The sequence below is a fragment of the Protobothrops mucrosquamatus genome, unplaced genomic scaffold, assembly GCF_001527695.2.
Source record: "Protobothrops mucrosquamatus isolate PMUCROS unplaced genomic scaffold, P.Mucros_1.0 scaffold_248, whole genome shotgun sequence".
Lineage (NCBI taxonomy): Eukaryota > Metazoa > Chordata > Lepidosauria > Squamata > Viperidae > Protobothrops > Protobothrops mucrosquamatus.
In genome coordinates, this window is record NW_015386324.1 from 219,333 (window position 1) to 246,665 (window position 27,333).

Consider the following 27,333-nt stretch of genomic DNA (forward strand, 5'->3'; position numbering starts at 1 on the left):
CAGAGCACATAAATCAGTCTCTTGTGAAATACCCAATGCATGGTTTCCAAGTATCTACACTCATCACAACTGTTTCAGGATGTCTGTTTTCTGTCTTATTAACTTTCTTATTGCAAAGTTTCTTTGAAGATAGAACTACATGATGGCTGACTTGCGGCTCATATGTTGTATCCTCCATCTGTTCTATTTCCTCAAAGGAGTGCTTTTTATAAGTCTTCTTTTTTTCTATATATGAACATTGAATCAAATCAAATTCATCATTACAGTCACAGATCAGGATATATGAACATCCAACAACAGTTAAGTCATTGTCATTTTCTCTGGAGAAATCATAAATATTTGTCCTTAGAAATAGTATTTTAAAATGTTTTTAAACATATTGTGTCTCTGGATTTTAAAAGTGACATAATTCCTTTAGAGATGGAGTATATAACAAAATATGCATTCAGAATTTTGGCAAAAATATCCAGAAGAACTTTGAAAAATAAGCTGTCGGTAGCTATGAAGTTTTGATGGCTGTATTTTACCTCCAGTAGAAAAGACAGTTATTTTCTACTGTCTGAAAACTGCTTCTCTTTTGCTGTTGCTTATATTTGTGGTACAGTAGACCTTCACTATTGTAGCATCAGCACTTTGGATACCGTACCCCTCAGATTTATTGGGTCACAACCAGTGGTGGGATTCAGCTGGTTCACACCGCTTCGGCAGAACTGGTAGCTAATTTCTTTTGTTGTCCAGGCCCAAAATGGACTTCCGGAAGCGGCATCCATACAGAGAACCAGTTGTTCACATATTTGAATCCTACCACTGGTCCCAACCCTGCTGGCATTTCAGAAATCCTTGAAGAACTGGATGTTCTCCCAGGTCTGAGGCCTACAGGATGGATGAGCCCATCCTGTAATTTTGTTAGCAGGGCTGTGGTTATGTGTCTGATGTATTTTCCCTCAAGTGCCGCTGGGTTATTATTGTGTTATTGCTGTTGATTTATTAGTTTTGTTTTATGTTTGCTGCCAAGACTTGCAATTGCAAATTTATAACATATAACAATACAACAAATAAATAAATAGTAAAGTATATCTTCCATAAAAGAAAAAATATTAAAAGCCTGAATAAGACAAATGACCACAAATGCTATTCCTTGGAGGTAGGCCAGGTCAATGATCAGATTCTATAAGGACTATTGAAACTCTGCTATGTTGATGCAGGATATAATAATAGAATCTTGAAAGCATGATCTCGTTTTTCTCTCCCTATCTTAAATGAAATAAAACAAAGGGAAAGTAGTCTTGAGTTCCTTCCTTCCTTCCTTCCTGCCTGCCTGCCTGCCTGCCTGCCTGCCTGCCTGCCTGCATTTACGACCTGTCACAGAATCCCATGGTCACGTTCTGCTGCCCTACATGAATCCCTAGGCTTCAACTCCTCTCCTGCATAACTTCCCTCATCTTTGTCCTTTAGATTGCCCTGCACTTTACCTCCAACCTCTACTGCCTTCCTATCCCCATATAACCTTGCTTCTTCCTCCTGATACTGGCAGGCCAGGTCTCCAGGAGTGCATTGTAAATTGCTATCCCTTCATGAAATTTTTCATGAGGAAGTCTGGGGCAAGTGAGCAGAGGGCCTGCAGTAGGCTCTTTTCGCACTGGGGTTGCCTCCACTCCTTGCTGAAGTCCACAGGACATTTCTCCATAGTATTTCCAACATGAGCTGCAGAGTGTGCTATACCTCCAGGATGCCTCTCGTCCCTCTGCACCTCCCACAGAGCTGTCATCTGGGAGCTGCGTTGCCTCTCCCAGAGACCTAGTTCATGTGCCATGCTGTCCCCCTTGTTCTATAAGGTCTGCAGATTACTGCTCCTTGTCCTGGCAGTGGACGATGAGTTCCTCTACCCCAGGGGTGGGGAACCTTGGCTCTTTTATGACTTGTGGACTTCAATACCCAGAATTCCTCAACCAGCCATGCTGACTGAGGAATTCTGGGAGTTGAAGTCCACAAGTCATAAAAGAGCCAAGGTTCCCTACCCCTGCTCTACCCACACCGCTGCCCTGTCTTCTCCCATTACCTCTTTCCCAGCTGGACTCAGCAAACTTCCTTCAGCAGACAAAATTCTGCCATCCTGCCACCCTCTCTCAATATGTCCCAGGACTGCATCATCAGCCATTACACAGATAACCAGGGCAGCAACAGGAGTAAGAATACCATGAAGCTCAGCTGCCAGTGGCAGCAAGGCAGAGAGTGACAGAGATAGATGTAGATTGCAGAACAAGCCAAAAGGGCAGCTGTGGTGAGGGAGATGGGCAAGTCAGAGTTAAAGTGAAGGGGAGCTAAGCAAAGCAAGAGAAGCATGAAGTCCTTGTTAACAACCTGGCTTAACAACCACAATTTAGACTGCTGGGATTACTGTCACTAAGTGGCACAGTGATGTGATTTTTGCTTAATGATCAGTTTGTTTAGTGATATAAATTCCAGTCCCAATTAGGATTGTAATTCAAGGATTATCTGTACATCTAATTATATGAAGGTTGCCTTTCAGTTCCCACTGTGCCTGCTCTCCTTATTCCCAGAAGAAAATCTAATGACATAGGTAGCCTCAGTTCTAATAACACTTAAGTGTCCTGCAATTTCTTTACTTTATACATCTATTACCTCAGCTTTCCTCTCTTTCTCTTAAAAGCAGGTTTAAAAGACTGTGGCCAGGAGATTAGGAAACAAATCAAGCTATCTTTCAAAAAGATTACTGCTAAAAATAATTTCAAGCTATTGAACATTTCCAATCTTCTCGCACACTTGTAAGATAATACTAAGATTTTGCAATCCAAACTTCAATAAAACATGCAAAAAAAGCTTATAGAAGTACCAGGTATTTTCAAAAAAGAAGAAGAAAATAACACAGGATCAGACTGCAAATTTCCAGGAGATAGTGAAAAAGGCACAGAGTCTTTCAAAAATACATGTACATTTGCTTTATTGCTTATTTATTGCAACTGAAGCTCTTGATTCCATAGACCAATTTTAGATGGCTAGCACTTAAAGAGATGAGCATATCCAGCCGCTTCACCTGCATATTGAAGTTTTTGCAGTCTGACAAAGAAAAAACAATCAAAAGGGAATATGGAACTTGATGGTTCACAAATAGGAAAGGAGTTGCATACTGTCACCTTATGCATTTATTTATTCTGTTTTTATCCTGCCACAAGCATGGACTCACAGAGCATATCATTAGAAATTTATTAGTTTATTTGCTTGCTAGCTTACTTAGACTTATATTATTATACATGATTCAGAGTGGCTTCTTTGAGACGGAAAACCATCTAAACGTTGGGAGAAGGGCGGGATATAAATCAAAATAAAGTAAAGTAAAGTAAAGGAATTAAAATTGCCGAATTAAAATTGCCGAAGAAAATATTGAGATCAGAAAAGAAGCTCTGATAATGCTAATAATGGCACTTCAGTGGCTGGAAGTGAGAAAGACTTAGGGAATCTCTTGATGAAGGTAAAGTACAAGGATAACAGTCATTCTGATTCTCAATATTTTTTTAAAAAAAAGATGTCAGCTGCTAGTGGTAACTGAATGCAAATAGATGAAGAGGTAATGGAAATAGTAACAGACTTTATGTTCCTAGGCTCAAAACTCCACAGGGATGTTGCCTGTAATTTTGACATAAATAGACATCTGCTTCTTTGGGGAAAAGCTTATAGCAAATCTCAACAAAATGACGAAGTACAGAAATATCAGGCTGTCAGGAAAGACGTGCAAAGGGAAGGCAATAGTGTTCCCAGTCATAATATAAATTGCTAGTTTACCGGAAAGGATGCCCAGAGAAAATCAGTATTTTTGAACTGTGGTGCTGAAAAAAATTTATTTAGAATACCTTGGCCAGCAAAAATTAGAAATCATTCAGTAATAGTTGTAAAATCAGAGAGCTCACTGGAAATGCTAATAACTAAGTACTAAGTCTTGTATATAAGATTTAATAATGGGAAACCAACAGTCTTTGGAGAAGATACTAATGCTTGAAAAAAATCAAAAGCAATAGATAAGATAACTAGTGAGTCTCACTGATTTCACGAGCCTTAGCTTACAATTGAGTTCAAAAGAGGGAGCTATTGGCAAACTTGTTCATCAAGTGTCAAAAGTGACTGGACAAAAAGAGCAATTTAAAAGAGTAAGGAACAGTTTTCCCCTTTTTCCTAATGAATCCATGCCAATTATTTCTTTCTTGTAGAAGTTCATAACCCAGACTTTGTTTGTTTCGCCTCTTAAATCTGCATCCAAGACAACAAAATTAGGAAATTCTGAAATTATGTTCAGTTGACAAAAGCAAAGCTTTATTGCCTTTGGAGAAATGCTATCTGTACTTGAAAAGAATTAGCACAGATGTTTGTTAACTGGACAATGCTTGGAAGAGACATATTATCAGGTTTGCGGTTTCAAAGATTGCTTTGAATTCCAAGGAGAAAAGTATAGAAGAAAGCGAGCAAAGGGATCAAATGGAGGAAGCAGCTGTGCGGATGGAGAAAAAGCTGCAACAGAGATAAAAATCAATCCCCCATCAACCCATAGCCCACCACTTAATATGAACTACATAAAGCACATTGTGAGTTGGATAAAAACACAAATTATGATGTGTTAAATATTGTACTCCACTAAGCATCTCCATTGTGATAGAATCCCTTATACATTCACACTTTTTGAAATCATCACTATTCAAAAATTATCGACCCTATATTTAATATTAAGCCACCTGTCTTATGACTTCTCTTTGTGAAAAATATGTACAATAAGTAACCATTTTTAACATCCTTAAGCACTATAAATCTTACGTTGATGACTTCCATAATGGTGAGAAGTTCAATTCATTCTCTTGCTTTGTATTGACACATTCTAAGTCAATGGAAAAACATTGTCAGATTCAAGACTACTGACTACCTGTGTATCATTCAGCAGCAGAAAGAGCAGTGAGAAGCAAATTTAACTCATGGAAATGATAATTAAAAATTATAGAAGGAGCAGAGTGCTATGTTCCTGTCACCTCAAATCTATCCTCAATCAACCATACAGAAATATGTCTATAGACACATACCTGTAGGTATTCTCCTAAATCTAGCCATATGGTGAAAGGGGGGGGGGGAAGTCCAAGTTACTTCCAGTTTTATTGAGGTAGGAAAAGATTTATTTCCATCACTCAAACTATCTTATCTTGAATTTGGGCAATCACACCCTTTAGAGGATGTTTATACATGTTGGCATTCTGATCCTTGTTTTCCAGTCCCATTTCTTGATTATTCATCGTGATTCAGAAGCAGTGAGCCAATCGGGTAACTAACCAGCCTCATCCTATGCATCTACAGAAAATATCCATTTGCTAAGTATAACAGCACTATTAGTACATTTTTAAATAATACCAGAGCACTGCTGACAGGATATCATCTTTCTCTTTCTTCAGTTATTGTTACACAGTATGACTCAGCATTCTTATTAAACGGCTACATTAACACAAATATGTTGGTGCTTCAGGTAAATGTTGTCATTCTGGGTTTGCTTAAATAAACTGAAACACACTTCCTTTCCTTTTCCTTGAGCTTCAGGCTTGCTTTCTACATGATCAAAAATAAATTTCGTATTTTTAGATGAGTTTTCAGCCTTGTTATTGCCATTCGGAAAGCATTTCATAGCTAATAATTTCTGAACTCCTCCAAAGATAGAACAGAAGAAAGCATGCGCAAAAATTGGGGTGTATCGGTATATTCAATGCTTGAATGCTTCAAGAATCATATAGATGCCATGCAAAAAAAAAACTTGCTTCAGTCAATATTATATGGAGTTGGTAGTTCTTTATTTCTTCCTGTCCAGTTTGTATATTCACACATTGTTTTCAGCTAAATCCAGAGCCAATAACTGAAGACAATATTTTTCCCTGGAGGCTTGGAAGAAATATTTTGGCTCACCAAAATATAAGAGGAAAGTGTTATTTTTTCCTTATATAGGTAGGAGACAGTCCCATGAGGATACTGCTAATTTCTAGTAAACTACAAAAATAGCTGTGCCCCAGTTAAGGCTCTTAATGGTCAGAACATTTATGAATATATTCTTCTGTACAAAAATATCAGAAAGTTTGCTATAAAATGGACTTGAAATTTCTCTTTTATTCTCTTTCTCTGCCTCCCTCTCTCCCCCAGATACACACAAACTCTTAGAATTTTAAAACGATGACAATATATTTGTATTTTTATTGCAGAAAATACATTCTCTTTTCTTGTATTTTGTAGTGATACTAATGCCATAGGAACATGGAGCCAAACTTCCACTTCTCCCAAGGATTAGATTAGAAGAGGCAGAATTCCTAAATATAACCTTTATGGAATTGTAGATTAGGAGGTAATAATGTTACTTGCATAGAAGCCAATTTCCTTCCTTTAAGAACCTAAGAAAGGACACCATTTGCTGCCCACTTGTCATATCAACTTCTTTGTGCTTATCTGGAGAAAGATGTTGCCATCAAGTCTCTTCCCTGCTCAAATCACATTAAATGTTTTGCCTGAAATGATATCTAGAAAGGATGTCTCCTGTAATTTGAGTCTATATTAGGTGAAATCAGTGAGAAAAAAGGTATCATAACTAACCTATTCCAATCATTTCAGTCTGACAACAGTTCATTTACTTCAAATCTGGATTGAATCATTATTCATTATAGAAGTTCTGCATGTAAAGGATTTGTTTTTACAAAGGGACATTTCAAAGTAAATTTTGCTTTCAAGGATTAGATATTTTATTATACAATGTAGCAGAGGCTTATATCTTAAAAGGTATCAGGTAAGATTGAATAAGTAGCCTATCCGATTAATTTATGAGAAATAAATGGAGTCCACTGTTGACACTACCAGGTCCCACTCAATACTCTTTTACACTACAGTAGCACATAAGGATATTATATCAAAATTGCAGTATAGATACTAGCTTTCCTCTTGTGATTGCTACCGAAATGTTTTAATCAGGGCTAAGTAACTATAGAAATACCACCTGCATCTCATTTTAGGGAGTTCATTATTACTATATGGAGTGTCAGCCAATATTACCCTGTGGGAAAGTTGCTTTGAAACATCTGAAATAATTGAGCTTGGAGCTCAGTCCTTACAAGATTATGGAAGTATTTTTACCCATTCATTTTCATAAAACTTTGTGACGGAATTTAGGATAGAGCATAGTGCTTTATGTAATGAATGAACTTTATTGAAAATGAATGTTTGAAAATATAGCCATTACTTTGTAAATTCCACATACTGAGCTAGGAGAAAAAAGTTGGTTTTTTTTAACATTAATAAAAGCTTTAAACAGACTTGATTCATTTCAATAGAATAAGGGAAAGAGATTGACAATTATGGGGCCTTTTCTTACTTTGCAGGTTTATCAACATTAAATGAGTACATAAACTGATTTTGCACATTATACAAAGCCATAACTAATTCCATATATGAAGTGATTGTATTCACATAAAAACATTAAGCCAAAATCAAAACAAAGTCATATTATAAGCTTAGAAAAAAGTATTAACTCAATCAAGGTCCTTCATTGTCTAGAACATATGAAGTTGGCTTGATGAATCAAAAGATCCAGAAAGACTCATGGTTTGAATTTTTATTTATGTATTTGGTAGAGTTATAAGTGTAGTGTTTTTTGCAGTGTTTTCCTCAGAATAACAACCCTATTGCTGGAGTGAGAGGGGGTGAATTACCCCAAGTCATCCAATGAACTTCTAAGGCTGGTGGTGGACCTCAGCCTGGAAAATACTGATCCTTGTCTAACATTTTTATCACAATATCACACTGGATCTATATGTCATATGAAGTATAAAGTATAAACCTTTCAATATAAAGAATATGTTCTCCATTTGCCTATGGCTGCTAATTATTGCCACTCATGACCTCCCCATATTGATCTGGGTCAAGCAAATTTGTAAACTTTACTGAATGTAGTGTGTGAAATGGATTCAAAACAGTGTAACTGTATTCATCATCTAGATCACATTAATATAGACTTTTTCCATCTTCTTATCCATGCTTGTGTTTTTTATAAAACCTGAGCAAGGTTTATTTCCATGTGGCTCTTTTAAACTTGCCTTCCCAAGCATCTTCCTCATCATAGATTTAAAAATTGTTACTCTTGAAACTGCTTTCAGGGCCGGTCTTTAACCATATTTAGTTTATCAGTAAATCCTAATTTTTGTGCTATACAATTTCACTTCAGGGTGTTTTTTAACTGTTTTATGATCTTCTTTGCTATAAAAAGCTATTTACTACATAACTTCATTGACCTCTGTATGAAATAGCTAGACCAAGAAAAGTGATTAACAATAGTTGGCTAGAGATCCATCAGATTTTATTCCTTGTGTAAGTAAAGATGCTGTTTTGCCAAAAAGTACATTATGCAAACCCGTTTTTCTGAATCTGCTTTCAAGTATAATTCCTGTGTTGCCTAAAGAGTTTTCTTTTCTCTTACTCCTTTTGTTCTCTCAGTAAATACATTCCTGAGTAAAAGCTTTTGCTTTTTTTTCTCCTAAGAAAATTAGGCAACAAAACAATGCCGAAATCTTTTCTTACACTGAAAGTAGCCGTTGCTGTATGACAGTAATTTATATTAATATAAACAAAGTTTTATATTTCATTTAGTTAGCAATTTGAATAGATACAATATAATTCAATAGTATTACATTACAGAATCAGTCCACTGGAGTTTGATGACCAATACATTTAAATTAATCATTATCTTCATTTGAAAAAAATATTGGTAAATACTTTATGTAGATAAAGCTGACTTGTAATATTTCATCCAATTTTATCACAATCAAAAGGGGTTCTGCCTGATTTAAATGTCTAGTACTACTTTAATAATGTAGTAGATAGACTCAACCCAGGTATTTTTCTTGCTACATTAATCTAATTTTTTTTATTTATTTGAAAGGTTCAGAAGGGTTCTAAATAAATAAACATTGTAAGCATGTTTTCCTGATACACACAGAAGGAGGGCTGATGCTAGCAAAAGAAATTCTAGCAAGTTAAACCCTCTGAATAGGGGTAATGCCCTAGTGCAGGGGTCCCCAACCGGACATGGACCGGCACCGGGCTGTGGCATGCCAGAAACCGGTCCACACAAACAAGCAAAGCCCCATCCGTGGGATGCAGGCAGTACATGAAACTACGCCCCCTCCAGTCCGCGAAAAAACCTCTCTCCATGGAACCGGTCCCTGGTGCTCAAAAGGTTGGGGACCTCTGCCCTAGTGTGCAAAGGTATGGCTTTCATCTTCAGTACCATCAAAACTTTTATATGTTCTTGGGTACATTCTATGATTTTTCTGAAAACAACCAGCTAAATATGCATTAAGCTTCACAATAGTAGCAGAGGAAGAGAAAGTGCAAAGGTTACAGAAAATAAAACATTAATTTTCTTAAGCAGCTGCATTGGAAGCAAAGTGCAGCTTATTTATAACCATGGCATACTGTTCATAAATCAAGTCTTTTCTTCTGTTAATGAGAACTATTAAATGTTTTCATGTTGTAGTCATCATTGTCATCTATTTTCTTTGTTTGTGGGTTTGCTTTTTGGGGGAAACCCCCCCCCCCATTCCTTGTTTCATGAAAGTTTTTTGTATGGAGAAGACCAAAAAGCCGTTTTGCAAATCTTTAGCATAACTTTGTGGTACAGGGGAAAGCAGCTTATAAATTACTCATAACTCCCCCCCTTCATGTTGCCATAAACTTGTCCCTGGATTGGTCATACTTGAAAGTTCTGGAGGCTAATTTAATGATATAATTTAATAAATAAAGCAATGTGTGTGAGTGGGTACCATGGAAACAAATTGATAACAAGTGCAGAGCTTATTTTGGTAAAACCAGAGCAAATCCCTGCCAACCACAGTTGTAACCTCACTCGGATTGTACATGTTGCAACCTGATTTCTTGTTTTCAGCCTGTTCTGAGAAGATTTTTAAGTTTACCCTCAAATGGGATAAATATTATACTAGCCCTATTTGAAATGTCATATTCCTGCAGGATGAGAGGAAGGAATTTACTTGTTAAAACTGTTGTCCCATTTTGAGCTAGGTTTTAGTGACTGACATAAATTCTTCAAACATGCTAAAACTGCTCAGTGAACACATTTGTTTTTTACTCATCTGTTTGTATTCCACCTTTATTATTTTTACAAATAACTCAAGGTGACGAACATATTCAGCACATCTTTCTCCTCCTATTTTTCCAACAACAATCCTGTGAGGTGAGTTGGGTTGAGAGTGATCGGCTCAAGGTCACCCATCTGGCTTTCATGGCTAAGGTGAGACTAACACTAACAGTCTCCTGCTTTCTAGCCTGGTGCCTTAACCACTAGACCGGGGCTCCCCAACCCCCGGGCTGCAGCCCACTATTGGGCCATGGCCTATTTGGAACCGGGCCGCGTGAGTGGCAGGCCGGCCTGTATGTGTGCACAGCTACACTCATGCAAGCGGCAGACCAGTGTGCATGTGTGCAAGCAGAAGTTGGACTTAAGGCACAAAACTGGTATTACTGCTCTTAGAGCATCCTCCTAGTGGAAATTGAAGTGGTTCAGGATTTAAGAGAGTCATGGCAACCACGGGCCCTACTAACATGGGGAGCCACATAAGATGTGATTCAGTTGTAGGAGAGATTACAGTCCTTTGTAGTGGCAGTTCAGTTTTGGGTGCCTATGAAGCTTGTTGACCATTTCACTGTGAAATTTCCTAGAGTTAGGTTTTCTCTCTCATATTATTTAAAAGCTGCATTAAACCACTGGGAGAGACCATTCATTGACACAAAGTAAGGTATCTTCAATGCATGATACATGATTTGCAAATCTCTGCATATCTCTGCCCCTAGCAAAGTATATCTTATATTTATTTGTTTTATGTATTGATGTAATCTATATGGACCCCCAGTAACATAATAAAACAATAAAACAAATTAACAACTAAAAAATTCTTAATTTAAAAAAAAAACCACGGTGCCAACTTATCTCAGATTTTTTTCAGAAAAGTTTTCTTTTACTCACTCTGGAAGGCCAGTTAGGATAGTCGTTAGCCTGGGTGCTGCAGTAACAATATTGTCTGAGCCCCTATCCTTTGGACATTTCAAGTATTGAGGACCATTAATAGATTTTTGCCAAGGAGCATGCACTTGGTGAGTCTATTCTATATAGGGATGGTGGTCCTAAAAATACCTAGGAACAAAGCCATATACAGCTTTAAAAGTTAAATAATGTGGTGAAAAGTCTTCAGCTGGGGTCTGAAGGCAGCATACAAACTTTGTAAATAAATATACTCGAAATGTACTCAGAAATGTTTTTTTAATTGTTTAGTATAATGGACAAGTTGTATCCTAAGTGATCTCTGGCTTTGGGCTGTTAATGCACTTATCGTTTTTTCCCAATTTAGTTTTAGGCAAAACAATGCATTATAGCAGCTTTTGTTTGGGGAAAAAAACAAACAAAAGTAGAACAAAGTAGCCATTCAATTTATTTCTGCCCTCGTAGATTTATCTATTTATTATAGATTTTATTTACCCCTAAATTTTTTCTTCATATTTTTTTCTATGGAGCTGCCTTTAGAGGTCTCTCTGAAAATTTCTTGTGATAAAGCAGTGGTGGGTCTTTTTGTTGCATTTTAGCGATATCACTTATTTAGTTACTATCATTATCAAGGCAAAAATATAAAAATCATAGAAGTCAGAGAAAAAGTAAGAAGAGAACTAAGGCTCAGGCAGGTTAAAGGGAGAATATGTCAACTAGAAAGAGGAAATGGAGCATTTTGGAGAAAACACGAAGGTGTTGATAGAAACACCAGGGCTGGAACTAGTTACTACCTCAATCAGCTTTACCCTGTTGAATACACTACTGTGTGACAGAAAAAGAAAGCCTATAATTTTATTTTTGTGGTACAAAGCACCCCTAAATTGCATTAAAAAAAAAACCCAACAACCCTGAGTTTATTTTAAAATGGCCCTCAGGATGACTGTGCTGCTGAAGCTTAAGAGTTGTCAGCATTTCCACACAACCCCCTAATTTTCAGGTTAGTGATTTAACCAAACTATGTGGTTTGGATAGAAATGTAAATGATAGAAGACCAGCTGCAGGTTTCATGCTTGAGTTCTCTTAAACAATTAATGCCTTATGTAATTCTTCTTTCTTAATACTGAATTTCAAATATATATATATTTTTAGGCCTTCTCAAAGATACTGAGATGGCATTGCCTGAAAATGAGTGTTTTCCATAAGCCACATAACAAAGAAGCCCATGCTCCTTGGAGTGTATTTTCTACTTGAGCCCAAAGTACATTAGAGGAGCTTAAACAAATTGGGGCAGGGTTGGACATAACAGTAAATTATGCTCCACAATAAACCAGACTATCAATTAAATCTTCTCTCATGCTGCGAGTGTGAGACATCCATGATGGCCTCCATGAATTTAAGAGCTGAATTCCTAATGTATAGTTGGATGAGGTCCTATATAACCATGAAACAATTTACAATTACCCAAGCCTACTAACAACGTATGAAACCTGAAACAAAACGTAACAAAACAAAGAAGCAAAGGGAAGCAAATTTTAAATAATTTAGATTTTTACATATAACTGTTAACATTCAAGATCAGGGCGGGGGAAAGTGAGGTCTCAAGCTTGAAATCTTCCTTTCCCTTATGATACCCCTGTTTATCATGCTGCAACACTATTATGGTCCACCATTGAGATTTTCCTCAAGACCCCACTTGCCATCCTACTTCCATATATTTTATTTATTTAATCAAATGTCAAGGCCACATTAATCTACAACAACTGCATATGGAATACAGTACATGGAAAAAATACACAACTGGCTGGTAGAGCAAGATAACAAGTATAAGCCATCCACAACAGAAGGGGGGCCCACAATCACCGCCTCGGCGAACAGCCAGTCTTCAGCTGTTTCCAAAACAAAAAATATCCAGGGGAACATCCAGAGGGCAGGTTCTGCAACAAAGTAGGCGTGCTTCTTAGGTCCTGCAAGATGATATTGCTTAAATGGCAGGATCTGGAGTGCTACTTCCATGCTAGACTGTATCAGGCAGGCAGAGACAACTGGAGACATAAGGTCCCTCAAATAGCCAAGCCCTAAAACATAAAGGCTTTAAAGCTGATAACCACCTTAAATTGAACCCAGAAGACAACTGGTAACTAGTGCAGCTCACAAAACTGCTAGGTTACATGCATGTAATGCAGTATCTCCATCACTGCCTCATTGCTGCACAGTGAACCAGGTGAGTTATCTTTGAAAGTAGGTACAGAGCATAAAGAACATGAGTGACTGAAGGGCTTTCCAGACCACAAAAAGGTGCACCTGATGCACCAGATATACTTAGACAAAAGCCTTTGTAATTATAACTCCACTCACTCTTTGAGCAAGAAGTGAGAGTCCAAAAGCATCCCTACATTGTATGCAAGTCTCGAATAGGGAAGTGCAACCCTGTTGAGAGTTAGTGATGGAATATGTACAGTGTGTAGGCTGATATTGACATAGCTACTCAATGTTGTTAGCATTGAGCTTGAATCTGTTCCTCTCCATCCAGTTACACACAGGCTCTAGGCACTGGGTTAAAACTTCAACCACATCATTCAGTTGGCCTATAACTGAAATGTTTCCTTAACTGTGATACTGATCTTAATTTTGGAAGTTTTCATTAAAGGCTCCTCCTTAAACTTTCTCCTCTATCACCTTCCTTATCTTTACCTCAGCTTGCTTTTAATATTTTACACCCAGCATCTAGTTCTCTTTCCCCTTAGCCACCCAGTTCAATCAGTCAGTCAATCAATCAGTCAATCATTTTATTTTGGTCATAGACCAGAATTAAAAATTAAAATATTAATTTTAAAATGCTTTAAAATTAAAATGAAACAGACCAGAACAAGACATGGTAGTATATTATAATTAGTGGTGAGATCATCAATGGCTGGCCAAAGATTACCTAATTTTACACACAGTTTAGCAGAATTCAGCTACATTTAAGGAGACTATCATACTGATTCAATAATAATAGCTGTACATAAAACATATTAAAATTTCCCGGCTATTTTACCAGGTGGGGAGTTATAAAATGAACCTGTGAATCCTTATAGAGGTACAATATAATAATTCACGAGCTGTGGTTTCAATGACCCCTCAACCATAGGGGCACAATCTCAGCTCATATGGGACTTTTTTGTATTTGTCCTCCAGAACGGCTACTCCAAAATTTAGAAACAGTTATATAAGCATCTTGCTGGTTTATGGAGGGGCTTATCTACTCAATTCTTATGATGTCGTCATCATCTTATTCTGCCCTCCACCCTTCAGAACAATGTCATATTTAAAACCAGCCAAATTAACCACTTCTCTTTCTAAATAGGATTGCAAGTGTGCTTTTCCTTGGATCTGTGTGCATTCCACCTTATTAATGCAGCTTACCCAGTATCAAGATGCTTCACTATCAAATTGCAATATAAATAAAATAGCCAATTTAAGAGTAAGGCAGGCATGTAGCCTAGTCCTTATTCACATCATGTATTTGTTTTATTCTGGTCTTCCGCCATAAATTTCAGGTTAGCAGATGCATTCATCTTTCATCCATTTTCCCTTTTATCCTCATAACACAGGGGTGTCAAACTGCCGTCTGCGGGCCGGCCGCATCATCCGAAAGCCACGCCCACCCCATTGCCGGCAATGGCAAAACCATCCCGATACGTTGTGCGACGTCATGTGACGTCGCAAGTTTGACATGTCTGTCATAACATCATAGTGAGCAAGAACTGTAGATTTTAATATGGCCTGGACTAGATCTTAGTCCTTGAACTTGTCTTTGGTTCTGATCTTAACTTAATCAGCCTTTCCCAAACTTAAATTGTGCAAATGGATTGGGACTAGAATTCACTGTTTTATCTGGGATTTACAATTGTGGATATTTGGAGGGTCCCAAGTAGCTAGATTTGCTCTGAACACATCATCATAGTAGCTTTCTTGGGAGGCTTGAAATTTTCAACAATGCTTCTTTTCAACAACTGATCAGAAGTTGCATTTTAATATTTATTTTTCTTCATATAATTTCTACATTTTAATTTTTGCTTTAGTTCAGTTTAAATGTTGATTTTCTTTTCCGAAAGATGACTTAGGTCCAAAGCCATACAAGAACCATGCATTCAGTAAATTCAATTTTCAACATTACTGCAAGTCCACACTTGGAAAATGTTTATTTGGTCAAATAACAATATTTAGCTAAGATTTTTTTTAAATGCACTTTTCAGAATGAGTTAGAAAGGAACACAGGCAAGGAAAAAAAACTTTTTTCAGTTATGCTATTTCCTATTTATCTTCTAACGATACTCGTATTAGACCAATGAACTGGAACCACTGTTGAAAACAGTGCTTATTTTCAAGAATCCCCACAGTATGCTAAGGTAATTTATCAAGCTAAGCCAAATTTTTCAAAACCTATAGCATTTATGAGGTTCTCACAAAATTGTGGATCATGGTGACTGCATTGATATTAGTGAAATCTAGTGATATCAGTGACCCTCCAAAACAATTATATTGACATCAAAAGAAGTACCCTTTAAGAGATTAGCAGTTGGTTAAGAAATTAAGCAAGATAAATAGTTAATACAGGAAAAAGTAAATAGTGGAGTTCTCTATCTATATTGAGTTTTACTCATTCTTTTTTTTTTATTCCATTCATTTATGTCCAATTTTCAGAGTCTGCGGTTTTCTTGGTGAGGTATTACTAAAGTGTTTTGCCATTGCATCCTTCCTAGGGCTAAGAAAAAGGCCTGGTCCAAAGTAACCCAGCTGGCTTTGGACCTAAGGTGAGACTAGAGCTCATGGTCTTCCGGCATCTCTAGTCTGATGCTTTACTAATAGACCAAATTTCCTGAAATGAAAGAGAGGGAAGAACTTAACAGAAATTTGAGTTGGATAACTCACTCTTCTAGTTAACTTTGAAGCAAACCATGGAAACCTTCAGAAAGTTCTTATAATTCTTTAGAAATGAATAACAAAATGCATTGCTAAGTAGGAAATTATGAACATTAACTAAAACAATCCTGTCAGGCACAGTTTAAGGTTTAGAAGGGTCTTCTTTTGTGCTATGCACCACAGTTGCCATTGAATTATGAAGGAGATGTAGCCTTGATTGAAAGAGCTGAAGTAAAGCGGGGGTAGTATATAATAAACACTGTTAAATGCATAAAGACCAGCTATTTAAAAATAGAGTTGTGGCATAAAGACATTGCTGTTTATTAATTGGGGAATCAGGAATTACATTTTCTTAAAAGAATGGCTACAACTGGTTTTCCAAGTGATCTTACAATTGTAGTTATAGTATAACACATCTGTGGTTGGGTGGAACTATCCAGTCAGTCCATTTCCTGCTTCTGGTCTCGTGGGAAAGAGTAGTACACATTGTCCAGCATGACCACTTGGGCAGGTCTGATTCTACATGTCATCATTTTCTTTTAAGATAATCTATATGATTGCCAGTAATTGTTTTGGTTTTGTTTAATTTTATCTGGCAACTCTTAATTAGTTTACTTTGCTGTGATGGTAGTGTTCCTGCATCTGCAATACACATCAGTAAAGGTCAGTACAAGTATACAAAGGCATGGAAGGAAGTGGACAGCTTGCAAATGTCAGGCTGGGGCACTGACTTGGTTTGATTTATTCACCATGACCTGCCTTGCTTGAGTGACCAGGTTAATTGCAGCCCAATGTATTAGCCAAGCAACCCCCATGATATGCAGAGTTTTTATGACTGAGGAGGAAAACAAATGTAAAGGGACTTGGCATGGGGTCCTCTTGACAGGATGAAAAATTTGATGGGAAATAGTCAACAGTTGGATTGCTATATTTCACAGCAAGTCCACAGTTTTCGTTGGACTTACATAAAATATGTGCTTTGTGAACTTTGACCTCCTTGCTCAATTTGTAAAGCATTCAATGGGCCTTGTTCCCATCTACTGCTTGTTTACTTTTGTAATTTCTGTGTTTTGAAAATAAAGAATGGATCTTATGTTTTTCTACTGCCAATGGTGGTGGATTGACCTGTGCTACTTAAAACCATACATGGAACTAATGGTTTAAGTATAGTTCCATAGCTCAAAACTAAATAAATAAAAACCCTTCACATAGAAAATACTAAGTCAGGCAAAGTTATTTTAGCCAAGCCTTCTCCCTGCTAAATTAGTAAACTAGTTTACGTAGAAATATTTTTTAGAATTTAAAATGATGTGAATTCCTACTGCAGTGTAAAATGATATAAACAAGGCATATATGCAATCTATTATTCAGTACATGGAAGAAAATAATATTCAAAGCAGAATTCGGAATGTTAGTTCTAATTGTCAAATTAGAAAGAATATTAATATAAAAGTTAATGTAGCATAGTGGCTAAGGTGGAGGAATGAACCAAATCTCTATTTAGCCCTGAGACAAAAGGCTATACAACAAAGGATATACTACAGATATTAAATATTCTGTGTTTTTCTTATTGTTCATAGCTACTAGTCTACAAGTTGGGACATGCCAGAAATTGGGGTCAGGCTTAGTTTTCTGCTGCAAACCACTTCCTCTTGGCTGCAGTCTCCCGACCTTCACCTCAATCTTGCACTGCAAACGCAATTTCTAGAAGCAAATAGAAGTAAATTAAGATACCATTGCATTGGAAAAAGAAGTTGAATTCAGATCTATATTCCACATGTAGTGTTATGTCACATGTCTCAAAGACCCTGTTTGCTTTCTTTGCCTCCCAGGGTTTTTATGAAGATAAGTGAAGGAGAGGGTCAGGGTATTAAGAATGATATTAGTAAAAGCAATGTTCTGTAAAGATAAATACTAGGGCATATGAAGAAAAAAAGAATCTTATTTACAGTGAACAATTGTTGAGAATTGGGGTTCAGTAATTAGAGAGTTTTCTGTAGCTATGGGAGGAACTAGGTAGATTTAGAGATAAATAGTCTTGGAGATGATTGTGTCAATCACAAGTGGATGATAATTCAAAATAGAAAATACAGGATGTAAGTGTTTCACTTTTTAGAAGTGACTGGTAAATAATGCCATAGTTTTGAGGAAAATAGAGATCAAGCTTTATTCATGTTAAATTATTAAGACCAGGATGCTAAAACATGAACTAGGCATGGCTAGTCTAGTGAAGAGAAGGACCAAGGGTGACATAATGGCAGTGTTCCAATATTTGAGGGGCTGTCACAGAGAGGAGGGAGACAACTTATTTTCCAGAGCACCTGAAAGCCAGATAAGAAACAATGGATGGAAACTGATCAAGGAGAGATCCAACTTATAAATAAGGAGAAATTTTCTGACAATGAGAACAATCAACCAGTGGAACAGCTTGCCTTCAGAAGTTGTGGGAGCTTCATCACTGGAGGCTTTCTAGAAGAGACTGGACAGTCAGAAATGATATAGGGTCTCCTGCTTGAGCAGGGGGTTGGGCTAGATGACCTACAAGGTCCCTTCCAACTCTGTTATTCTGTAAGGGTTTATAGCATTTTATACCATGGTTTGCTTAATTAAATCATACTACATGCTGAGCCAAAACCAAAAAAGTCCATTATGGCTTAATGTGTTATATGAAGCAATTCTGAAATTAAGGATGGGTTTCTTCTGAAGCATGGAGTACATATTTTTTTCATAAGAAAAGACAGGGCTAGTTTAAAACTTGCAAGCAAAGGTATTCGTGTCCCCACTGATTTGAAATACCACTTTGCCTTCAACTCCAAAGCACTGCATAACCCTATAAATTAATTCTCTTCTGTGTGGCTTTGAAAGGATACATTGCTTTAATTGCTTGACTATGACTTTCCCAAATTTATTGCATGCTTGATAATGTATGCTTGATGTTACATGCTTGATAATGTGTAATACTTCAATTTTTGATTTGCTTTTATGGAAAAGCAAAAAAACCCATTGATTCCAGCTCAGAATAAGCAAGTTAAATTGATGGTGGTTGTTTTCTTTTTATAAAGTTTGCAAAATTATCATTAAAGCAGAGCAAAAGTTGGAATGAATCCATCCACTCAGATTTTCTCTGAAAGCTAAAAGAAAATAATACCCAAGTTATACTCAATTTTCATTTTTTCCTGATACAGTGATAGTTCTCAGTCCATAATTAGCTCAAAAAATTCCATAAATAGTTCAGATGTGTGAAGATTTTCACCTTTTAAAGCAATAGGAAATTGGAAGATATTATGCATTAAGGCCCGAGAAAGTTTTCAGAGGCCTGGATGTAAACATGACTTGTTTCAGTTATATATAATTTATCCTCTCCAACTTTTTGTGAAAACCAGACACAGAAATCTACAAGTGAAGATAAACAGGTGGGTAGGATATTTGGGTTGGGGTTGTTTTTTTTTGCTTTATGCTCTTTTTCTGTTCAAAAATTTTCCCTTCAAAATGTTTCCAGAAGTTTTCTCTTAATAAGAATAAAGCAGTGCAGGTTATTTTTCTTTGAGGAAGAAGTAAATAAATGAATGATTGAAAAAAAACAGAATGTTGTTCTCTCTTACGGTACTGTTTTTTTTTAATAAAAACCACTAAAATACAGAATGCTCACTATATATAATGCTAGTTTGCCTTAGAGGAATTAAACATTGGTGGAGTCCAGTAAGCTGAGAACTGTAGAGGGCCATCATCTATATGGCTCTTTTTAAATGTATGGATGTATGGATCCCAAGATCTGTTTGGTTTGTTTGTTTGGATACTGAAACAATGTTAGGTTGTATGGCAGAAAAAAACCAGTCTTTTTTTCTTGACACAAGGCCTTCTCTATCTTTACAAGAGTTTACCTCTAGGTTCACTAGGTTTGCTGTAGGTTTCCTTGGAAGTCCTCCGCAGATCTTTTTGAGTTGATTGTATAAAAACAGGGCTAGCCAGTCCAGCTCTTTGTAAAGGATAAGAGCAGACAATTGCTTCAAGCTTACTTAACAGGGAAGTAAAATGTGTGGTTTTTTTTACAAAGAATTTCCTGATGGAGGGTTTGAAAGTCATCTAGAGACGTTTAGGAAGTTTAAAATACGTGTGTAGAACATAGTCATTAATCCATTTTCTGTTGCTTTAGTCTGGTCAGCATAATTCCTAAATTGCTCTTTGTAAAATGTTTACTTGTTTTCTTAAGCCAAGTATTCTTTATCTAAGCCTTGGTATCTTTAATCTTTTCAGAACTACAGAAGTGCAGAAATTTTTATTACTATTATTATTTGCTATGAGTACTCTGTTGTTTGAATCAAGTAGGTTCCACTTGACATGGGGTAGATATGATGACAGAATGTTTCAGTTTACTCTGTGCTTCATTGATGGAATCTGAATAAAGTTACACTCATCCCTTTCCCATTTTTCTTAGTTATCCCTACACCCTTTGCCTCCTCTTTTCCTCAGTTCCTACATTCTGATTGAAGTCTAACACTTCAATTTAGTTGTTTCATTCAAAACAAGGATCTGTGGTTTAATGTTAGTTTACTAGCTAGGAATTTAAATTACATTATTGGCCATATTAAATAATGATGAAGCAGGAAAATGAAGTGGGTGAGCATTCAGCCTCAGCATACTAGCAAATCAGGAATTGAGCATATGAACCAGTCCCATGGGTTATAGAAGAATAATTTGACATTTCACTATGGAATGAAAGTGTGCAAGAATAGCTGTCTACTGTTTGCATTGGAAGAACAGGACAATGTCATATCTAACCAACCTTCCTCATTATACTGAGTTCAGACCTTTATAACTGGCTGAATCCATAGAAATGTAACTGTTTAGGACATAGTGGCCTGAGAAATGTTATCTTTCTGAAAGAAAAAGTTAGTCTTAGAAGACCTCAAGACCTCAAGAATGCTATATAGCAAGGAGGGCACATGGAAGAGTCTAAAACATTTTCAGAAATGCTCAATGCTACCCCTCTTTCTACTGTTACATGATTATGGAATATATAGACCCACATATTTATTTATTTGTTATTTTTATCCCACCTTTATTATTGTTTTATAAATAACTCAAGGCAGTGAACATACCTAATACTCCTTCCTCTTCCTGTTTTCCCCACAGCAATAACCCTGTGAGGTGGGTTGGGCTCAGAGAGAGTGATTGGCCCGAAGTCACCTAATCGGCTTTCATGCCTGAAGCAGGACTAAAACTTGTAGTCTCCTGATCCTAGGAGCACCTCAACCATTAGACCAACTATGACTTTTAATTGTCTCAAGCAGGCTTGAATTTTCTTTTTTAATCTTATTTGTCACTCAGGTTTTTGTCACTCACTTTATTTTTTAACATGCTGTGGGCCTAGCAAACACTGCAATTTCCACATGTGATTAATTATCATGGCTAAAGCTGCAGGCCATAAATAGCCACTTAACTGATATCAACGCTAGATATATAATTGAGAATCATAGGTGGCAAAATTTCCTTTTCTTGTTCTGCCATGGAGCCTCCAAGTAGACTAGAAAAAATGAATGTATTTTTATTTTAATAGAATGAATTACTAATATATCATTAACTTTAATCATGGATTTATCTAGAATTGTATTGCATAACTTCTTAAAATCTAACTCTTTAAAAGCTGTACATTCAAGTGCTGAGAAAGGTAAACATAAAGATTCTGAAAAGAAAATCCTTTTGTTCTTTATACCTGGGAGTTGCTTAAAATATATATTTGTATTTATTTGGCATTTGCCCTCATTACAAAACATTATGAGAGGTGAAACCTTAAATGAAATAGTGTTCACTATTTATTTATATAGAATTTAACCACAACTGAAAGGATTATTCTGACTCATTTAAGCACTTCAGTTTATTAGATGCAAACATGAAGTATTAGCACCCTAGAAATAGAGAAGGTTCTTTACCATATAGATATTTCCTGACCAAAACTGTTTCTTTTCTATATCCTTGTTTCACCCAACCCTGCAACCATAACAGAAGTAGACATATCCATAAAGACACCAAAGGTAGATCTCAAAGAATACCTTTTTTTAAGTATAGGCATATATATAATCACGAAACTGAAATTGTTTTGAAGACCTTCAATAATATATGAAAATAAGCATTAAAACTGATTGTGAAACTGTAAGCTTGTCTGCTTAATCACTTCCGTAATGGCCCTTTTCATACTGGATATGCTATATGTAAACAGATAATTATATTGACCTCTTTTGACCCTCACTCAAAATAATACAAAGCAAATGCATGTTTCTTAATTTTATTCAGATCAGTCCCATCACATTACAGGAGATGTATCCCAAATATTCAAATTGCATGTCAAATTGTGAATGCAATGCATCTTACAGCTGTTTGTTCAGGGCTTTAAAATAGAGGCATAGACTTTAGAAGCATTGTGGCCAGGATATTTTTGGTGATTACATCCTTCCTATTCAGAATTAAGGAAGAACTCAAGTAGTTGAGCAATGACAAAAACAAACATCTGTATATATGAACAAAATCAGCAAAAGAATAGTAAAACAAAAAAGCAAACAGTTAAATTAAAAATCAAGTAGAATGCCATATGAAAATAAGCATGACCTAAACTGGTTTAGGTAAAATGGGTGACTTTTTCAGGCACTGAATACCATTGGGTGGTCTTGCCTAAAGGCAATCCTTCTATTGTACAAAATCTCTCAAGCTCATATCTCAGAAAATTTCAGTGTCTTCACTTCTGAGATCTTGACATTTGCTCTTAGAAACTTAGAAAATTTTCGAATTCTTGTATAATGATCTTTGAGGGCAATGGCCAGCATTTTTATTTGTAGAGTAGATTTATCTCCAGTATCCCTCAGTAAAAATATACCAATGTTCCAGGTTGCTTAGTGTTTCAGTGAGGTGACAATGAAGTTCTTAAAGCAACTGCAACTGCAAATAAACCCTCCTTTATTATAGCAGGCACACCTGAGGTAGGCATTGATATACACAAAACCTGTCCATTGTTTATATAGTAACCTACCATATCCAAAACAGACTGTTGTCTAAGTAATCAGGAGTACTTTGTCTAATCAGGATTACATTTGTTAGGCTAGTCCCAGTTCCAAATACTGAGCAAGGTTTTATTTAGTCAGACAGTCAGTCAGTCAATTTACATGGCTGCCTAGGTAACCACAATTTGTTTTTAAAAAAGCACAAAAACAAAAATAAAATTGAATACTGTTGAGTGTTTCTTAGCCGTGGCAACTTTAAGATGTGTGGACTTCAACTTCCAAAATTCCCCAGCTACCATATGTTGGTTGGAGAATTTTGGAAATTCCACATGTCTTAAAGTTGCCAAGGTTGAACAAGACTACCGTAGATAATTGGCAGCCAAGATTTAAAAAAAAAATCATACAGATACAAGGCAAATATTTCAATTATTTTCCAGGCTCCAATAGACACTCTGATCCCCAAACCCAGGAAAAGAACCATGTCTTCAAGGCTTGCAAAAAACCAAGAGGACCAGGGGCTATCTGATCTCTAGACATAGCAACAGAAAAGGGGCAGACATAGTAACAGAAAAGGCTTCCTTCCTGAGGAATTTAAGGAAAGGAGACACCATGTTTGGTGTTAGAATTACTTTTGGAATTTTTTGTTCTGCACTATTTGTTGTGATCTTACTTTTCCATTTGCTATTGCACTTGAGCCATTGGAATAGTGATGCCTTATGCCAAGAAATAATTATTATAAACCCAGTTTTTAAGAATTAGAGTAATACATTTTCCTATAATTTTATTGGCAATATCTGGATTAGATATTAATATAAAAAAAGAAATCTGTCTTTGTTTCAAGATTTCAGAGTGATATTCCATAAAAGGAATTATAATCTCCCAATACTGGGCCTTGTTACCCTGGCTGGTATTAGGCAGAATAGACAACAAGACCGTAGGCTCTTATCTGCCAATGGTAGTTATATCAAGCTGAAATGGACAAAAACATTAATCTTGATTGCATTCCACTTCTTTAATGGTCCCCAAGCTGTCCTTTACCCCAGTCTCTATTGATTTTGAGCATCTCTAATGAAACAAGTTCTGTTTTTCAAAGTTTTATTAATCTGGCCCAAAATTATGTCCAACCTACAGCTATCCCATCTTTATATCAACCATTTTAGGAGATCTAAACCATGGTTTGATAAAGAAAATGCCCTGGTTAAATTCCAGGTAATGCAGGCATTTTAACAATAATTTCTACTTCCGTGAAATCTTTTATGGACATAAAAGCAAGTATAAGAAGCTATTAAAGAAAAAAAAAGAACTATGCCCAGGAATGCTGGGCAGAGAGTCAACAGACTGTAACAAATAAAAATCATAGATTATTTTGGCTTTTAATATACTGTATATTAAAAAAGTAAAGTTCTCACAAGGCCAGAAAACTATATTAATTCGAACCCCCCACCTTGACACTGTTTATAGACATTTTCAAAGTGTATTTTCACTCACTCAGGATTGTATCTCGGACATTTTGGTATTAGAGGACCTTATTCCAGAATGGCTAACAGTAACTTATGGAGAAATACAAAAACTAATTGCGGAACAAAATAATAATAATAAGGTTCCTGGTGCAGATTTAACTCCTCCAGAATTCTTAAAGATAAATGCATTCAGTCTGTACCCCTATAAATTCTTCCACAATAATCTCTAATAACTGGGTCAATTCAATTACTCTCCCAATTTATAAGGAGATAGATGAGATCCTGCCAACTATTGTCCAAGTCACCTCAAGGCGAGATGGACGGCAAATCAAATAAATAAAGTAAGTAACTAGGTCTTCTTTCTGTAATTAATAAACTGTATGCTAGATTTCCCTGGCACAAATTACAGATCTAAATATATTCTGAGAACATTATAGCACCAAACCAGGCAGGTTTTAGGGACAGACATCCAACAATAAATCAGTGCCTGATATTACATCATTTGGCAGAAAAATACCACAAACTTTCAAATAGAGCTCTTGTTGCTGCCTTTATTAAATTAAGTGACTTTTTATTCCATTCCCTGAGAAAAACATTAAGGAAACTAGCTAATTCATTGATTGATGATTGCTTAATTTGATTATTCAGTTGCATTACAATAACAGAAAGCCAGTTAAAGCACTAATTTTGGTGATCTAATAGAGCCTATCCCCACTCACACAGGTTAAGCATTAGCTCCCCTATTGTTCAGCCTTTAAATTAATGATATTGTAACTTTTACCAGTGCACACCTCTGTCCTCCATCTCTCTTTTACCATCCAATGCCAGTTCTTCTGTATGCAACGGACACAGTCATTTTTATGGTTTCAAAAATTGGGCTATGTAGAGGTCTTAAAGAACTTTCAAGGTACTCTACTTGGGAATGGCTCAAAATCAACTACCAAAAACAATGTTTGATTTTTGGAGAAGATCCTATAATAATGTATCAAGCCGGACAGTTAATGGCAGACCTATTGAGTGGGTGAAATTTAAATACCTAGTTATTCACTTTCAATCTTCTACATCCCAGGTTCATTAAATAAAAGAGCTAGTTGTGAAAGTTCAAAGAAGCAACTTTGTCCTTGCAGCAATTAAATTATTAAAGGCCAAGTCCTAGGGGTGATGTTAATGAATCTCAGATATGTATTTACAAAAACGTTTCAATCCTTGAACAAATACAAACAAAATTCTTAAAATCAAGAGCACGTATTCTTTACTCAACTTTTAATGCCATCACCAGAGTAGAGCTTGGTTGCATCTCATTTAAGACCCAGGCAAGATTATGTCAGGTAAGATTCTGGACAAAACAAATCATTGGGGAATGGTACATCTGGACAAAACAAATAATTGGGGAATGGTACATCTCATTCCACATGGTATACATCAGTCTACTCTGATAAAACAATTAGACCAAGATTTGAGACAGTATAGATGGTCAATACCAGCCACACTTTCTTTAGACTTTAAAAAAGCCTAGATAGAACATAAGTAGAGGAAAGACACTGGACTTGTTGACAGGAAGTTTGGCAATTCGAGACCCAAGCACCACATGGTAGGGTGAGCTCCTGTTCTTGCCCCAGCTCCTGCCAACCTGGCTGTTCGAAAGCATGCAAATGCAATAAGATAGTAGGTACTACTTCAGTGGGAAGGTAACAGTGTTCTGTATGCGTCAGCATATAGTCATGCTGGCCTCATGACCATGGAAGCATCTTCGGACAACACTGGGTCCCTTGGCTAGGAAACAAAGATAAATACCACCCCCTAGAGTCAGGCTTTTTTTGTCATAGAATGCACCAGAATGGAGTTCCGGCACCTTTTTTCGACGGATTTTCCAGAGTTGCCTTGAATAAAATCCTATAACCATATGACACCCAGTAAAACAGAGCCAAACTCCCCTTGGATGCTGCCCAGTTAACTTCAATAAGATTCTGTATACCCCATAGCAAAGAGTCTTCTCCCTAGTTCATGTAAATACTTTTCCTACTCGGGTGACAGCTGGTCAATATGTCAGCTTCCATATGAAGATCGTGTGTGATTTTCCTCAAAGTTAGAAGTTGAGTCTGTGCCCTTGTACTCTCATTGGTGATCAAAATTAATATACCCCTTTTAAGCCTGATAGATTCCATTCATGATGAGATTTTTCTTACTAAACGACCGATACTGGGTGTTTTGAAAACAGTCACAATTTTTTTATTTATAGCCTTAGCTTGTAGAAATTGTTTGGTGGCTCCAGTGAATTGTTAATTTTATAGAGTTTCTTCCTCTTTCTCTTATATATGTATGTCTTGTGTGTGTATGTATTGGTGTGCTGTATTTTAAGTTTTGTGACTTTTGATGGGTTGGTAGGCAGGCAGACAGATAAACTGATGCCTCATTTGGGGTCTTAGATGTTTTTTGACCTTATTTTGTTTGAACTGTATTCAAATATTGTAGTTTTTTCTTCTTATCATTACTGACCAATCAATATCTAAATATTAAAAGTATGTAGAACTGGGTTTCCTGAAGCAGGTGTTGAACACAAGCTTGAGTATGTTAAATTTAATCTTTATAATTAAGAAAAAAGAGTGGAAAATGGTATTGGAAAGATCAAACAGGGAATCAGATAAATGTGGAAAGATGTTTTACTGAGCTATCCTTCTCACTCTTGAGCAAGAGGAATTTTCTGTGTCAGTGAAACTCTATAATTAGCTTGCCAGAGCTGTGTCATCTCTCAACCACAGGAATAGAATCAGATTTCATTTTTACATCCTATATTTTACTGAAAGGTCATAAAGTAATAATGAGAGATAGGGGAGATAGTGGTTGAGCCCTTGTCATGGTCAGATCATTCTCTCCTAAAGCTGGGCTTCCGGACCGCCCCCCC

At 36.4% G+C, this 27,333-nt stretch overlaps 1 protein-coding gene across 1 annotated transcript in view; it reads left to right on the forward strand.

Annotated features, from left to right (window-relative positions):
* LHPP (phospholysine phosphohistidine inorganic pyrophosphate phosphatase) overlaps nucleotides 1-27,333 on the forward strand; it is a 130,162-nt gene that overhangs the window by 84,478 nt on the left and 18,351 nt on the right. The gene's annotated exons all lie outside the window — the stretch shown is intronic.